This window comes from Phocoena sinus, unplaced genomic scaffold (assembly GCF_008692025.1).
Source record: "Phocoena sinus isolate mPhoSin1 unplaced genomic scaffold, mPhoSin1.pri scaffold_32_arrow_ctg1, whole genome shotgun sequence".
In the NCBI taxonomy this organism is placed as follows: Eukaryota; Metazoa; Chordata; class Mammalia; order Artiodactyla; family Phocoenidae; genus Phocoena; species Phocoena sinus.
Window position 1 is genome coordinate 193,841 of NW_022605652.1, and position 5,343 is coordinate 199,183.

Consider the following 5,343-nt stretch of genomic DNA (forward strand, 5'->3'; position numbering starts at 1 on the left):
AGGAAGTGGTCACAGATCTCCGTAGATGGGATTCCCCTGCATTCAGGCTGCGTCTACACTGGCAGCGCCCGGCGTCCTGTCTCCTTTTCGCCTCGGCGCAGCTCTTGTGTTTTGACAACACACGCAGGTCCCCTCACCGAGGGGGACGACACGGAGTGTCCAGGGCGAGCGGGGAGGACGCTCCAGGAGCGGCAGCCATCCCACCTGGGTCTCGGTGGTCGGAGCCCCTAACAAACGTGTGGGAAACGGAGTGCGGCCTGGGCCATCCGCTGGTGGTCGGGAGGAGCTCTGAGCCCGGGCACAATCCTGGTTGGAAGCGGTTGTCTGAGGCTCCCCCACGCAATAAGCTCTCTATCTCTGGATCCTGGGAACTGTCTCTGGACCCGCGGGCAGGCAACCCGGACCAAGCAACGCGACGGATGGCACCGGGGTCGACCGCAGGAGTTAGGGCGGAGGCTGTTCGCCTGTGCCCTTGCTAGAGGGGGATTCTTGTCGCTGAGGTTCGCACCAGTGGAGCTTCACCTGGTGGTTCCTGCAGCAAGGTCAACCAGCGGTGTTGGGAGCGGTATTGGTTGGCAGCGGTATTGGGAACGCAAAAAATATGCATTGGATTAATGAGTTTTTACTTTTTTCTTTCACTGTAAGACTCACAGTAGACTCACCACAATGTAGGCATTAATGAAATAAGAAATCCTGAGATTTTGGTAATGAAAATTACCATTGTTTTTGTTATTCAACACTAGTGTAATTATTACCATTGTTTGCAGTTAATTTTAAGAACACTGACTAAAGTTTTTATCCCCAGAGTATTTGAAGATGTTGAAAGAGGGTTTCCAGAATACAGAATTTTCTATATATGCCTGAGAGTCAGGGAAGTCCTCCCTGTAATCACGAGGTCCTGCCCCGTCCCCTGGAGCATGCAACCTGGAAAGCCTGACGCAAATCTGTGCAGCAACAGATCCCAAGGGTCAGTGCTTTTTCAGCGACTGACAACTTCCTCATTTTTCATCCTTTGCACTCAGAACCGAATGTAGGAAATCCAAATATGTTGTGCTAGGCAGTCATGTGGGCTGCTCCACTTCCTGTCTGGAACCTCCAGCTTCCTCTCATCACAACCTTCTTTTTTGCCACCAGAAAGCGCTTCTGCATGGGCTTGAGTCAATGTAACGTGAGGTCTTTCTTCATGTCTACAGAGCTTAGTAGAGTGAGAGTGAGAACCAACCAATAAACAAACAACTCAGGATCATGTGTTTTTGATGTTCTTTTATAAAAATCACATTTACTCATGATGATTTCTAAAGTGATATAGATACACATATCATAAAATTCACCCTTTCATAAGTGTACATTCAGTGATTTAGAGACGACATAGAAAGTTCTACGACCATCATCAGTACTAATCGAGAACATTCCATCATCTCAGAAAGAAATCCAGACTTTATACAACCACTTCCCCTTCCCCCTCTTCCCCACTAGACCTCAGCAACCCACCGTGTGCTTTTTGTCTATGGATTTGCCAGTTCTGTATATTTCAAGTAATTGGAATTGCACAATTCTGGCCTTCTCTGTCTGGCTTCTCACACTTAGGGTCATATTGTCGAGGCTCATCCATGTTTTAGCCTGTGGTTCATTCGTCTGTTTCACTTAAGAATTTGCCGTTCTAGGGCTTCCCTGGTGGAGCAGTTGTTAAGAATCCACCTGCCAATGCAGGGGACACATGTTCGAGCGCTGGTCCAGGAAGATCCCACATGGTGCTGAGCACCTAAGCCCGTGCACCACAATTACTGAGCCTGCACTCTAGAACCCGCGAGCCACAACTACTGAAGCCTGCAAGACTAGAGCCCGTGCTGTGCAACAAGAGAAGCCACCGCAATGAGAAATCCGTGCACCACAATGAAGAGTAGCCCCCGCTCGCCGAAACTAGAGAAGGCCCGCGCATAGCAACGAAGACCAACACAGCCAAAAAAAAAGTAAGCAAGTAAGTACGAATTTGCCATTCTAGACCATTAAGATATACACACGTACACAGACACTTTCTATCATTTTATTAACTGTGAAAGATACAGAATTTATACATTCCATCATAACCACTTTATGCACAGAGGTCCATGGTATTACGTCATGTTTTCCTGCAGATCCGCAACTTGCTCCACCATCCTACAGCAGCCACGAGGCCCAGCGGACACGAGCGCAGTTCTGTTGTCTTTTCTCACAACTCCACAAACCACACACACCGACAAGGACTCCACCAATGTGTGCCTCAGGCTGACAGCCAAAGAAGAGAACACCTGTGCAGGGAGTGGGGGAGCGGTGGCAAATGGAGAGAGAGACAGAAGGAGAGGGAGGTGGCAAAAGCCTAATCCCCCAGAACCCACAGTCTCCCAATCAAGTACAACTCACGTATCCTCAGACTGGTGTGGCCGTTTATGATGGCATGCACGGGGAAACACTGCCAGCCAGGCTGCACTCCCCCGTGTTCTCTGAGCCCTGAGCTCCCCAGGACCCTGTGAGTGGGCTGCTTCTGTCACACCCTTCAGCCCTCTGTGGGCCAAGCGCTCAGGCTGGGACTTTTGATTTCCCAGGGGACCGTGCACACTCAGGGGGCGTGGCCAGTTGCAAAAGGTCAGGACCAACCAAGAGCAAAGTCCTGCCCCCTGTATTTCAGTGCCACCCTGACACCACTCGCCCTTCTCCTACTCACTCTTACATTCCTCTATCAAGACATTCCACCACCACTTTGCAAGCAGGGGTTTCGGGGAGAGCAGTGACAGGGGACATCAACAGCTGAGCATCTCAGAGTGAGATGCCAGGAACTCAGCCAGGCACCACTTCAGCCAGCATAACTGTCAGATTTACTTAGAGTTAGGAACAGAGGCTTCAAAAGCACTATTGACTTGATGTAGGCCATGCAGAAAGCTTAGAACTGAGGTCTGGTGGCCGGCAAATCTACCAAGGAGAAACAATGAACCCCAGGTAATCATAACCAGGTTGGTTACAGGCAAAGAGGGAGGAATGTGTCCTGGTGGGGGCGGGGTGAAAACTTCCTCTGATTCTGCTTCCCCACTTCCCACCACCCAGGGGCCCAGACACCGGGTCACATCCTCCTCAACCCCATGTTCCCCCATAATGTCTTCTGGCTCAGGCACCACAGAAGGGCCCCTGACTTTAAGGTTCTCAATACTGAGAGGTACAGCCATGAAATGTCTTCAAAGTGTAAACAAATTGAAATGAAAGATCACAGACCTCCAGACTACTGAAGTGGCACATGAGGTGAGGGTGAGATAAGGCCCCTTAGGCTCCTGGTCCTGGAATGAGGGAGGAGGAGGAGGAGGAGGTGGAAAATGATCTTCGGTGAACTTGACTTACACATGGCCTGTGTTTAGTCCTTTCACTGTTCAGTCATTTAGCCATCACCACACATTTACGAGCTCCTCTCTGAGTCTCGCCCAGTGTCCTCAGAGTCCACAGGCTGGAGAGGTAATCAAAGCATGATCACAGCCGTGGGGTGTTGCACATGGGGCCAAAGGCAGCAAGAATGGGTGGCCATCAGCATGCCTGTCTTCAGGCAACATCTGAGCTGGGTCTCCGAGGATGAGCTCTCCTCTCGCCAAAGTGGCACTGAGCAGGAAACACACAAGAGGAATGAATCAGGGAATGAAGGAATAAATGGGCATGCCCCTAACACCACACAAGAATGGCAGTCCCCCAAGATGGTGGCTTGGGAACACAGGGTGCACTGGGGGAAGACTTGGGAGAGGCTGCAGCGTGATGCCTGCCTCACTCCCTATATGGGCTTTGCTGCCACAGCGGCCTGTGCTCTACCTGCTCAGGGTGACATGTCTGTCCTCTGGTCTGGGATCCCGTTGCTCTTTACCAGCAATGACCACATGTGGTGACACGTGTATTTGCCTGCCACACGAAGGGCCTTTGCGAGGAGGGAAAGTTTGGTGTGCATCCCAGGATTGAAAAGAAAGAGAGGATGGTGGGGAGTCCTGCAGCAGTGGGATCATGGTGTGGGCTGCTGGGGTGGGGTGAGGCAACAGCCATTCCTGGAGCTTGGGGGACGCATTAGTGGCTTTCTTAGCAAAGGGACTTCCAAGAAAAAAATGTAACTCAGTTTGGGCTGCACTGACTTTGAGAAGCTTGGCGGACCTTTGGGCAGAGACCTCTGGAAGGAGCTGGACATAGAAGATGAAAGTGTGAGAGAGTGTCATGATCAGAACTCATGACCCAGATGAGATGGGAGGAGGTGGAGTGGAAGGACACAGAGGAAGTTCATGAACTGGGGTCATCAAGGTGGAGACCCCTCAAGTTAATTCCACAGCCTGCTAGCTCTTCACAGAGTGCGGGGCCCAGGGAGACCACTCAATAGACATGCACTGAGTTGACCCAAAGTCACCAAAGTTTTCACGTTGAGTCACTGGAATAGAATATGCTGAATTCAACAGATTGGTGGTGAGGCTTTTATGTTACTGAGCTAAGAAAGTGAAAGGAAGAATACAAATAAAAGCAAAATGCAGACTCAAGAGAAATCTAAGAATCCACACTAGTACCTAAGACTCTCAACATGCAGCCCACTGTGGCCTCAGGGCCTTTGCATTTGTTGATCTCTCAGCCTGGAACACTCTGCCCTCTCCATTGTTGTTCACTGAACACACTCAGAAATTTGCTCAACCTTCCTTCCTGACTATTTCTCTCCAAGATACATATCACCATCGGACGTTGTGTCCATTTTATTTGTTGCTGTCTCCCCCACAAGTCTGTCGGCTGCATGAGAATGGGGACTCCCTCATTTTTTATCACCCACTGCTGCACCTCAGTGTCTGGAACAGGCCTGGAACTCAGTGGGAGACAGCTCGGTATCAGCGAGCTTATGCCAGATGGAGAATGAAGGGTTTAGAGGACACCCTGCTGCAGGTCTTGGTCTCTTGTTCTGCATGTATCTCACTATTATAATAAAGAGTCAACATCAGGCCCAGGGAAAGCAGCTGCTCTGACTTGGGGAAAATCCTATTTATATTCCGCACCTCCTGCGCTGAAGTCATAGGGGTGGACGTCAGGTCCCAGGCTCTCACCGGCATCTCCCCTCCCCCAACCATCTCCTTGCATTTCCCTGAGAAACCCTGCTCAGGACATCCACCAATTCCTCCAGTTGGTGGGGCCGGTGCTGAGCCATCAATGTTTCCAGCTGAGAAAGGATTTAGTCTGTGCTGTGGAACTTAGAAAACCCTCTCCTCCACCCTTGGCCCATCCGAGTCTCACCTTCCCCTCGGCCACACCCGCACCCGGAGGGACTCTGAGTTTTTGTTCAACAGGTGAGAACCCGCACATGGCAGGCGCTGA